This window comes from Schistocerca cancellata, chromosome 1 (genome assembly GCF_023864275.1).
Source record: "Schistocerca cancellata isolate TAMUIC-IGC-003103 chromosome 1, iqSchCanc2.1, whole genome shotgun sequence".
In the NCBI taxonomy this organism is placed as follows: Eukaryota; Metazoa; Arthropoda; class Insecta; order Orthoptera; family Acrididae; genus Schistocerca; species Schistocerca cancellata.
This window is the reverse complement of record NC_064626.1, coordinates 824,070,347-824,083,369: the sequence shown is the minus strand read 5'-3', so window position 1 is coordinate 824,083,369 and position 13,023 is coordinate 824,070,347.

The following is a 13,023-nucleotide window of genomic DNA, read 5'->3' as shown; positions in this document are numbered from 1 at the left end:
CCTTCGGCAGATGACCTGAGTCTGTACAGTTGCTGTGGACACGGCAGCGGTCAGCGCGTTGGATGGTGCAGAACGCGCCGTCACCTGGCGAGACACTGCACACTGCCAGAGTGGTGGCCTGGCACCACGCGTGTCTCCCAATAACTTGTATAATTTGCAGTGTCGTTTTGTGGCGTTTCCAGACATGGATTCCAATGCCCAATTTGTTCATCAAGACGTCCTCTACAGCTGCTTGAAGTTCGTCGGTATCGTATTTTTGCACCTAGTATATAAGGCAATACTTATCGAGTTTTGCAGTGCTTCCATCCTGGGGCTATCACAAATATTTCTGTTATTACTTGATTAACGCTGGGCTTCAGCATTCAACACTGTCTGCTTTCACGTATCACGAGTGTTACAAATTGTAGATGCTCTGCAAGAATTTTTTTTTAAATCTTGTTTCCAACTTTAAACAACACTCTGACTAAATTGGTGGCTCACAGTTAATAAATGAATTTTACAGTCGAAAATAAAAGTCTGAAAAATACTCGTACATTAAGTAGTTAGGAACAGTGACACATCTGGTACAGAAAAGGCACAGGTTAAGATCTGCATGTATCAATGTAAAAGATTTTGTAGCATAGCACACTGCTGATTTCTTGGTCATTTACTGTAACCAATCAAGGTTGTTTGGTATGACCTTAGAATTTCCAGTCAATATCAAAATTCATTTTTTGATACATTTCATTAAGGTTGTTGCTGTTGTTGCGTTCCCTGTAAATGTTTTACTAGCATTTCACATCTTCGTTGGTTGCCAGTTAGACACGACAGTCCCCACAATCCCGTTCCCTGTACTTAACATACCCGCTCTATTGCTCTACACTTCAGCTAGACTTAAAATACTGACGTGTCTAGTCTGACACAATTATGTGTAAATGCAGTTTCATGATTTTTCGATATAGTATGGCAAAGAGAACATTAAACAGTAGTAAAAGTGAATAATCTGTTACCTCGAGCTAGGGAAAGTGAAAATGATAAAAAGTGAAATAAATTTAAGTGAATGTGAATCGTGTAATAAATGAATAGTTTATTAAGTATAATTTTAATGTGTTACTCGATATTAACATTTAATAGGATGCCGATACGTAAACGAACAGAGGATGTAGCTTGTGGTGACCTGAAAAGAAGGGAACAGAACTGTGAAAGAATGAAACAGATGTGGAGGGAGAAGCGTGACTAGCTTCACAACCCTAGAGAATGAACAGATTGTGAGAAAACAGATGAACAACGAGATTAGATAGAGAAGAGGATCGAGGGAGACATTCAGCAAGCTGACATAGAAAAACTGCTGAAGAAACAAGATTACGGAATAAACTAAGTACAGTGACGGTGAGTGAAGTTCTAGGAAGACAACGACCGCAAGCACAGGAATAGAATATTAGTTTGTGAGAAGTTCAAAGCAAAAGAAGTGGAGATTACAGTTTAACAGACTGACCATTGCGTTATGATATATACACAGACACGTTGTCACTGGAAAAATGGCGGCCGCTGTGGCCGAGCGATTCTAGTCACTTCAGTCCGGAATCGGGCGACTGCTAAGGTCGCAGGTTCGAATCCTGCCTCAGGCATGGATGTGTGTGATATCCTTAGGTTAGTTAGGTTTAAGTAGTTCTACGTCCAGGGGACTGATGACCTCAGATGTTACGTCCCATAGTGCTCAGAGCCGTTTGAGCCATTTGAACTGGAAAAATGGTCTAGTGTGTTAGTTCTGTGACGCCAAGAAATTAGAGAAACATCAGAATTGTGTTGAATAAGTGGAAATATTCGATTAGCGCCACTGGAGGTGCCTCTACAAGAATAATAATATAACTGGACAAACTCCACAATAAAAAATTTTCTACAAAATGTGAGAGCGTAGAATGCTTACTCTGAAATGATATTTCGTGCTACTTCCATGAGCAGTGAAGTTGGATCGTATAATCGGCAAACGAATCATAAATTTTTGCAAGTCGATTTCATTGTCGACGAACAAATTGCATTTCCAGAGATTTCTGTAACGTTCTCTGATATTATTTCTGAATTTTTTTGAATTTTCCCTAATGTTTAAGTATTTCTCAGTTGTTCTGGGATGTTCTCGGTGTTCTAATAAATAATAAGTAAGAACAGAATACTTTATTTCAAATTAGGTCGTTGTTGAATAATTAATTTTACTTAAGAGTAATTAACAGAATGTTTGAGCATTCTAGAGAATTTTGGAGCGTGAAATGGTAACATTTTTATGCTTTATTCAATGTTCATGTTTGCGATGTTCTCGAATATTCTCGAGTGATCTGGAACGTTTTCAGAAAACGAGTAAAAATGAAGACTAAGCGAAGTGAGGCTTTTTCAACTAGTACTTATAACAAAAATAACTACAGCACTAATTTCTACATCATATCACTGAAGCTGCTTATAGGTATATGGCCAAACAAAAAATACAAAAAGACATATATAGCCAGTCTTACCTGCAATGCAAACAGCACTGAACTTGATACGGAAGGCAGAAGGTAGCAAATATTGATGAGTGTAAGATTTTATATTTGGTCTTTATGTCATCACCTGCGTATTTCTTAATTTTATGGATATCTTCCAGACAATAGTATTATCATAAAGGCTGGATCTTGAGCTTAGTGTAAGGAACAGAATTCGACTACCTGCCACAGAGTTTCCTGTTTCTTCCGCACTTATCCTGTTACACCGGCTCACTTAACTCGTGTCACTCACAGTACGTGCAATCGTTTCCAGTTGACGCTTCTTGGATGCCTTGCTTGTCAGACGTCATAATTGTAACTGACTGACTGCAATTAGGGCGTGAATATCGTAGTGCCGCGTTTTCCATGTTGTTACCGGTGGTGGTGAGAGAAAAAGGCATCGCCTACTTTTTTCGGAAGGGACGAAAAGCGAGCACCGAATTTAACGTTCCCACCTAACGAGAGGATTGTAACATGTCGGCCAGGGGATTCCTCTAACCGCGTGGACCACAAACAATGAAACTGAGTAAACTACGCGAACAAAGCCTCTAAGTACTATTTTGCGTATCTCTTTCCTTTTCTGGACCAATAGCCTACTGGGGATGGAAATTACTTTGATCAGTCGCACATGAAGCTGTTACCTCCAAGCCCAACACACTCTTTTTCAGCGTTCATTAGCAAGCTCGGCTACGAACTTGGGTTGTCTAGTCTCCTGACTTCACCTCTCAGTACAATTCAGTGACCATATCACGACAGTGAGAAAATGTGATTTTGAATCAAACTCTCCTCGTCTTGTCGTTTCTTCTGTGTTTTCTAGTACTGTACGGCTAACATCAGAAAGCCTGTATTGTAACTTTGGAAGATCCATATACCAAGGGTGGAAAATTGTAGATTATCGTCTTACTGATGTCGAAGTTCTTAGCGACAGAACATTTGTTGAAAGAAACATTCCAGCTGCCGTTAGGACTGGTTCGGGGTAATCCCGAAACAATTCAGTCGACGTTAGTGGCGTAAGTTTGAATAACAATCGAGTTTTACACTAACTCTACGAGGTATAGAAATTACGATATATGACTGAAACTTTCATGTGTAATAAGAATATAATGGTCATTATTAAAGGAACAGAAGAAAAATATCTGCATGCTGTAACAAAATAATTGTTGTCTTGTAATGCATAGCTCACATAGTTTAATAAGCAAAACGTAGGACTAGGTACAGAGTATGCAAATGAAAATCAAAAAGATTTGATGAATAACGTAAGTCTTTCTTCATATAATTCCTGCGATGGAACTGCAGACAAACTTAACAAGAACAACCTATAGTGCGGAGCTGAAGATAGCCTTACAATTACAGAATGTCATCTGTACTTATCCACCGGCCCGTTATCCACTTGTGGTTTGTTAGAGAATATTCATGAATACTCCAGCCTGATTGGAAGCCACAAACACACCTCCTGCAATTCGGGAATCCAGGATTTCTCGGCGAATCTCGATGACGAGCAGGAAACTTGTCGAAACGTTGCCACAGAATGAGGCTGATAACCCGAGAAAACTTCATCACATTCCATGAAGACATCAATTTAGTAACGAACAGGCCAACCAGAGATATCATTTATGAATATTCAGTTTTCGACAGGCTCGTGATCAGACCACGTGACCCTCTTTCTGCCATTGGTGTCGGCGCCGCCGCTGGTGACACGTGACGGACGTTACTGAAATCTTCATCCAAAACTATTTTGGCTACATCGTCACTCCTCATTGAACCAATGGATATTTAGTCGGAAACAACCCGAATTGTGTCGGGATGAATACGACGGAGATTCAACGGCGGTCGAAAATTACCACGTCAGCTACTGCCGTTGGTTTTTGATGAGATAGCGGGATCCGCCCATTGTGATTATACATTCCCGCCAGTCACGTGGTGATTGATTCTCCTGTGGGGAGAGAGTTACGAGTAGTATTGATAGCGGCAGGTTCGACCACCTTCACCTGAGGGTCTTTCTGATAGTTCCTGGCACCAACCCTTGTTACCGTCTTTACGTTCTGCTATAGACTGCATCGCTAACTGGGAACCACTGGCGTCCCGCAATTCTTAACGACTCTGTAGAGCGAGAAGGTGTCATAGTGTTCATATCTGTTGTTCGTGGAGTTGTTCTGCAGAGCTCTTTAAGTTGGCTCAAAAAGGCGATAACGGCCTCCAATGTGGGTGTTGACTAAGTCACCTTAATCATTCCTTCCTTAAAAGCGCATACCACATGTTCCATTTCTCTGTTGTACTGAGGATGGAAGGAAGCCTTCAGCAGCTAATGTATTCCATGCCGTGGCGCGTAATTCTCAGTTATAAACCGAGATCCTTTATCATAAACCATATATCAGGAAAGAACTTGTGGATCACTGCTTCTGCTATTGTGGACTGTGTCTGGCAAATGTACGGGAACTCAGTAAAAACTCTGACAATAAGAGGACCCATGGAATTTTGGAACGAAACTGCATAATCAATTTCAAGTGGTGTCAGATTATGGCACACCGAATGGACCTTGTGTGGAGCTACTAGGCTCTCGATATCCCTGTCTATCGTGGGCCAATAAACATGTCAAAATATTAACGTTTTCATCTGTGAGCTGCCCATGGCCTCAGCGGAGGAAGATTATAAATCTGTGGTGGGATTGCAAACTTGTGTGAATGCTGATCTGTAGTGAGTAACAAAACCGCTTGCTTACTGACAGTCGACGCTATGAAGAAAAGTACTTGCATAGTAGAGGATTAGAAAGTGAAGAAACCTTGTCTGGCCAGCCTTTTTATAGCCCATCATATTATCTTCAAGAGTAGCAGGCCTTTAGCCAAATCACTGGAGAGTTTCGACGCAGTCATGGGAATTTACTCTAAAACTTGACAAATGATGGTGCCAGTCTTGAACAAAGAACTTCTTGTCTGTCGAAGTCTATATCTGTAAGTCTTGGAAACCATGATAATGAGTATGTGTTTGCATTACATCTTGGATTGTATATTATATATGTATGCCCTCATGAATGTGACCAACTACTGTATCATTTTTGCTGTCCTACCGCAAAGAGGCAGTTTCGTCCCACGCAATGCTGGCAGTTTCGTCCCAGGCAATGCTAGCAGGCGTTTGTGATCCGAAATTCAGTAGATCTTTACTCTATGTAAGTACAGGGTGTTTCAAAAATGACCGGTATATTTGAAACGGCAATAAAAACTAAACGAGCAGCGATAGAAATACACCGTTTGTTGCAATATGCTTGGGACAACAGTACATTTTCAGGCAGACAAACTTTCGAAATTACAGTAGTTTCAATTTTCAACAACAGATGGCGCTGCGGTCTGGGAAACTCTATAGTACGATATTTTCCACATATCCACCATGCGTAGCAATAATATGGCGTAGTCTCTGAATGAAATTACCCGAAACCTTTGACAACGTGTCTGGCGGAATGGCTTCACATGCAGATGAGATGTACTGCTCCAGCTGTTCAATTGTTTCTGGATTCTGGCAGTACACCTGGTCTTTCAAGTGTCCCCACAGAAAGAAGTCACAGGGGTTCATGTCTGGCGAATAGGGAGGCCAATCCACGCCGCCTCCTGTATGTTTCGGATAGCCCAAAGCAATCACACGATCATCGAAATATTCATTCAGGAAATTAAAGACGTCGGCCGTGCGATGTGGCCGGGCACCATCTTGCATAAACCACGAGGTGTTCGCAGTGTCGTCTAAGGCAGTTTGTACCGCCACAAATTCACGAAGAATGTCCAGATAGCGTGATGCAGTAATCGTTTCGGATCTGAAAAATGGGCCAACGATTCCTTTGGAAGAAATGGCGGCCCAGACCAGTACTTTTTGAGGATGCAGGGACGATGGGACTGCAACATGGGGCTTTTCGGTTCCCCATATGCGCCAGTTCTGTTTATTGACGAAGCCCTCCAGGTAAAAATAAGCTTCGTCAGTAAACCAAATGCTGCCCACATGCATATCGCCGTCATCAATCCTGTGCACTATATCGTTAGCGAATGTCTCTCGTGCAGCAATGGTAGCGGCGCTGAGGGGTTGCCGCGTTTGAATTTTGTATGGATAGAGGTGTAAACTCTGGCGCATGAGACGATACGTGGACGTTGGCGTCATTTGGACCGCAGCTGCAACACGGCGAACGGAAACCCGAGGCCGCTGTTGGATCACCTGCTGCACTAGCTGCGCGATGCCCTCTGTGGTTGCCGTACGCGGTCGCCCTACCTTTCCAGCACGTTCATCCGTCACGTTCCCAGTCCGTTGAAATTTTTCAAACAGATCCTTTATTGTATCGCTTTTCGGTCCTTTGGTTACATTAAACCTCCGTTGAAAACTTCGTCTTGTTGCAACAACACTGTGTTCTAGGCGGTGGAATTCCAACACCAGAAAAATCCTCTCTTCTAAGGAATAAACCATGTTGTCTACAGCACACTTGCACGTTGTGAACAGCACACGCTTACACCAGAAAGACGACGTACAGAATGGCGCACCCACAGACTGCGTTGTCTTCTATATCTTTCACATCACTTGCAGCGCCATCTGTTGTTGAAAATTGTAACTACTGTAATTTCGAAAGTTTGTCCGCCTGAAAATGTACTGTTGTTCCAAGCATATTGCAACAAACGGTGTATTTCTATCGCTGCTCGTTTAGTTTTTATTGCCGTTTCAAATATACCGGTCATTTTTGAAACACCCTGTATGTGTAACATTGCAGACTACATAGACTATACTTACGGCTTACCTATCGATGTACGAGTTTTGTTGGGCAGTAACAAGTGTTTTAGAAATGTAGATTATCAGGCTCTCTGAACCATCATTTTAGTGGTGAAGCAATACAGACCCGATACACACTATGAGATATCACTTGCTAAGTCGTACAATTTTCGAAGAGTGTATGGCACTAGTCACAGAACTGAAGTCAGCTTTTGTTTGTCACCAACACTGTACCTAAACCAGCGGCGCACAAAATGTTATGTGGTTTGGCAATGTCTGCCATATTCAGAGTCAACAGAATATTACAGTTAATGTTCCTCGTGAAAGTTTGTAGTTCTTTTAGACTTAAGGGTCTAGGTATTTCATTACCTCCTCAGGGGACACTGCCTTAACGTAGCGCTGTCCGTGCGGGCGAGAAGGTTTGCGTGCTCCGGATCCGGAGGGCTATGCCGGCGGTAGCCTAGCTACCAGAAGGGTCAGTCAAGCCGGACAGGCCAACGGGGAGGAGCCAGACAAAGTGTGTCCTACAACGACCGATAGCTCCCCCTTTCCTATCCCAAACCTGTCCTCACCATGTCCTTTTTCTGTCATTTCCTGTTATAAGACCTCAACGGTAGCGACAGCGGAGAAAGAGTCTTTCGGAACGGTGAAGCTGGCGGAAGAGACACCTTTTCTCTTTGGGTACAAAACAGTACAAGTAGCGAGTGTACCCCAGAGGGGCAGCTACAGATAGCTTCTGGCTCATAGCGAGAGGCTGATTTTAGGGTGGGCAACCTACTACCTATGTGGAAAGTAACGGGAAACTACCACATTACATACCCAAGCAATACATGGTATGTCTCTCCAGGTGAAAATATTCCAAGTTAAAACTTCCCTTCATTCAGATCGTCGGGTGGAGGGGGGGGGGGGGGGACACATTGAGAGTAGACATATTTGAAAGGAAGAAAGCGACAATGAAGGAAGGAATGATAAGCATTGGAACATGGAATATGAGGACACTACTGCAAGCAGGAATGCTAGAGCCGGCCGGGGTGGCCGAGCTGTTCTAGGCGCTTCAGTCTGGAACCGCACGACAGCTGCGGTCGCAGGTTCGAATCCTGCCTCGGGCATGGATGTGTGTGATGTCCTTAGGTTAGTTAGGTTTAAGTAGTTCTAAGTTCTAGGGGTCTGATGACCTTTGATGTTAAGTCCCATAGTGCTCAGAGCCATTTTTAGGAATGCTAGAGAATGCAAAACAGGAGATAAAAAGTAACAGATTAGATGCCCTTGATTTGTGTGAAATGAGTTGGGGAGAGAAAGGGGAGATAGAAAGTGGAAATTATAAGCTCTTTTATTCAGGGGAAACCAAGAGTTTGCGTGAAATAAGATGGGGAGAGAAAGAGGAGATAGCAAGTGGAAATTATAAGCTCTTTTATTCAGGGGAAATCAAGAGTGGAAGGTGTATTGATAGGGAAAAAGCTGAAAAATTAGGTAATGAAGGTACAATATATTGATGGAAGACTGATGATGATACGAGTGAAGAGTAGCTCAAAAGATCTGGTGTTAATACAAGTATATACACCAACCAGCCAGCATAGAGATCAGGAAGTGGAAAAATATTGTGAGAAAATACAAGAACTCACCGAGAAAGAAAATAGAAAGGTCTGCATTATCATAATGGAGGACTGGAATGCGGTGGTGGATGAAGGGAGAGATGAAGATACAGTAGGAAAATTTGGATTAGGAATAAGAAATGAGAGAGGTGAACGACTAATTAGTTTCTCTAAAGAAAATTCATTAGCAGTGGGCAACACATTATTTGAACACCACAAAAGGAGAAGTTACACATGGATATCAAATTTGAACAGGGAAAGATATCAGTTGGACTACATCCTGATAAACACAACCAAGTAGTGGAAGAAATACAAGTGAAGTTGAAAAAAGTCTGGAGAGATAAAGAAAAAGCGAGACTAAACATAGAAAGACTCAAAGAGGTAGGAACGGCATCAGATTTGGAAAACAGATTTATGGAAAGATGGGAAAGAGGTAGTGTTGATGAAAGTGTTAATGACAAATGGATAAAAATGAGGGAAGGACTCATGGACTCTGTCAAAGAAGTACTGGGAATTAGAGTATTCCAAAGTACCAGGAAAGAATGGATAACGGAAAACATGTTCAAAAAGATGGAAGAGCGTAGGAAGTGGAAAAATTTAGAAACTGAAGAAGGCAAAAAGACGTACAGGAAACTGAATAATGAATTAAGAAGAGAAACTGAAGAAGCAAGGGAAAAATGGATGAAACAGAAATTCGATGAAATACAGAAAATGGAGAAAGAGGGAAAGTATGAAATGATGTATAGACTGGCTAGTGAGATAGTTTTTTAATTTAAAAGAAAGAGGAATAACATGGAAATAGAAAGAGAGGATGGTACTCTAGCAGAAGAACCACAGGAGATTTTGAACAGATGGCAAGAATGTATTGAATGTCAATATAAGGGGGAAGAAATACAAAGCGAAATTAAGGTTGAAGAGGAGCAATATGTGGCAGATGATGGAAAGGGATTCACCATCTTGGAAGCAGAAGTAGAAAAGGCGCTGAAGGAGATGAAGAATAGGAAGGCTTGAGGAACTGATGATTTGCCAGCAGAACTGTTGAAGAGTCTGAGAAGCATGGTAAGAAAAGAAACAGTCTACCTCTGTAATGAGATAAATGACAAAGGGGAATGGCCTGAGGACTTCCTTGCAACAGTAATGATACCAATTGAGAAAAAGAGAAACACTAAAAAATGTGAAATCAGTCTAATTTCTCATGCAGCTAAAGTGTTGCTGAGAGTGTTGAATAGAAGGCTATATGGCAAGCTGGATAGAGGGATTTCAGAGGAGCAGTTCGGATTTAGAAGAGGAAAAGCAACAAGAGACGCTATTGGCCAGTTAAAAACTATAGGAGAAAGATATATGGAAAAAGGTAGAGAAATCTTTGCTGTTTTTATAGGTTTAGAAAAGGCTTTTACAGAGTTCAGTGGAACAAGTTGATGGATATTCTGAAGAGAAAAGGAGTAGATTGGAAAGAAAGACTACTGAATCCAGAATCTATATTTACACCAGGAAGTAAGCATAAGGACTGGAAATGAAATTCAGAAGGAAGCAGCATTGGATGAGGTGTTAGACAAGGTTGTTGCCTTTCCCCACTGTTGTTTAACGCATACCGTGAAGAGATTATTGCGAAAGGCTTAGATGGGAAAAGAGGAATATGTATTGGTGGAAAGAGCTTAGAATATATAATATTTGCTGATGATATGGTATTAGTGGCAGAAAGTGAGCGGACAGTGAATAACATGCTGAAAGATCTGAATGAAGCTTGTGTGGAATATGGGATGCAAACAAACACAGCAAAAACAAAGAGTATGGTCATCAGTATAAGACGCAGATTGTCCAATACTAATATAGGACAAGCAACCAATAGCCAGGTAAGTGCATTTAAATATGTTGGAAGCACAATAACTGTAGACTTGAAATGCTACCAGGAGGCGAAAACTCGAATTGCCATAACGAAGGAGGCATTTAACAGAAAGAGGACACTGTTACGTGTCAAAATAGGTAAAGGCCTAAGGAAAAGGCTTGGCAAAAGTTTGGTCTCGAGTGTGGCACTATATGGGGCAGAAACATGGACGCTGGGACGAGAGAATGTAAAAAGGTTAGACGCATCTGAGATGTGGATGTGGAGAAGAATGGAGAGGATAAGCTGGATGGAAAGAGTGACTAATGAAAGAGTCTTGGAAAGGGTTAGTGAGAGAAGATGTCTGCTGAAGGTTATAAGAGAAAGGAAAAAGAACTGGTTGGGACATTCATTGAGAAGGGAGTGCTTGCTACCAGATGTTTTGGGAGGACTGGTTTGTGGGAGAAGACTGAGAGGAAGAAGGAGATACAAGATGACAGACGACATAAAGAGAAGAGGAAATTATGTGGACCTGAAGAGGATGGCAGGAGACCGGACAGCCTGGAGAACTACAATGTGAAAAACCTGCCTTTTGGCAGAACACTAATGATGATGATGTCTTTCATTAGTGGCCTGGAGGCGGTGTTGGGAAGGTGTTATTCCCCTCGGCCCCCGATCACAGAAAGCACTGGCATCAGCTAAAACCGCATTTTAACACCAATGCCTGACGACTTGAAAGCAGCACCTGCAAGTCAACGATATGCCTTCTCGTGATGGCAGCCATTATGACAACGTTGTGTAATGCCGGCCGCTGGTGGCCGAGCGGTTATAGGCGCTTCAGTCTGGAACCGCGCGACGCTTCGTTCGCAGGTTCGAATCCTGCCTCGGGCATGGATGTGTGTGATGTCCTTAGGTTGGTTCTAAGTTCTAGGGGACTGATGCCCTCAGATGTTAAGTCCCATAGTGCTCAGAGCCATCCAACGTTGTGTAAATAGTAACAAAAAGCTCATACTTGCCTCATTATTTGATTCAAATATGGCTGGAAAATAGATGATGTGCTAGTAATGTCAATTTGTCTCTTTTTAGAGATAAACGCAAAGGATGAGCTGAGTGTTGGGCACTGCTGCGACTCTGAATCTAGTGGAAGCGGTAAGTGGGCACTGGATATGCCAATTTCTTTAAACCAGTCCCCTTTTGATAGTAGACAACATTCTCGTCAACGAACGGATCGACTAGAAAGTGTAAACACATTGTCGGTGAATTGTGAGCAACTGCCTGCGCCATCGCTTTGCTCCACCTAATCGCCCTTCTCCGGTCGCGGCATCACACAGGTTTTTTGGAAGTTCGGAATTCAAAACCCAGTCTAGCCATTTTGAGTAATGTTTGCTGCCCTTTCTACGTGATCCAGTCACATTAATGTGACCAACGCCTATTCGACGGCAACATGCAGTAACTACTCACAGACGGCAGGTGGCAGAGCTAGCAGTGGAGGATATGGACTATATGATCAAAAGTATCCGGACACCTGGCAGAAAATGACTAACAAGTCCGCGGCGCCCTCCATCGGTAATGCTGGAATTCAATATGGTGTTTGTCCAGCCTTGATGACAGCTTCCACTCTCGCAGGCATACGTTCAGTCAGGTGTTGGGAGGTTTCTTGGGGAATGGCAGCCCACTCTTCACGGAGTGCTGCCCTGAGGAGAGGTGTCGATGTCGGTCGGTGAAGCCTGGCGCGAAGTCGGCGTTCCAAAATATCCCAGATGTGTTCTATAGGATTCAGGTCAGGACTATGTGCTGGCCAGACCATTACAGGGGTGTTATTGACGTGTAACCACTCCGCCACAGGCCGTGCATTATGAACAGGTTCTCGATCGTGTTGAAAGATGCAATCGCCATCCTGGAAATGCTCTTCAACAGTGCGAAGCAATGTAGTCCTGTGCTGTGACAGTGCCACGCAAAACAACAAGGGATGCAAGCCCCTCCAAGAAAAACACGACCACACCATAACATTACCGCCTCTGAATTTTACTGTTGGCACTACATACACTGGCAGATGACGTCCACCGGGCATTCGCCATACCCACACCCTGCCAGCGAATCGCCACATTGTGTAGCGTGATTCGTCGTTCCACACAATTTTTTCCCACTGTTCAGTTGTCCAATGTTTACACTCCTTACACCAAGCAAGGCGTCGTTCGGCATTTACCAGCGTGATGTGTGGTTTATGAGAAGCCGCTCGATCATGAAATCCAAGTTTTATCATTTCCCACCTAACCGTCATAGTACTTGCTATGGATCCTGACGCAGTCTGGAATTCCTGTGTAGTGGTCTGGTTAGATGTCTGCCTATAACGCATTACGACCTTCTTCAACTGTCGGCGGTCTTT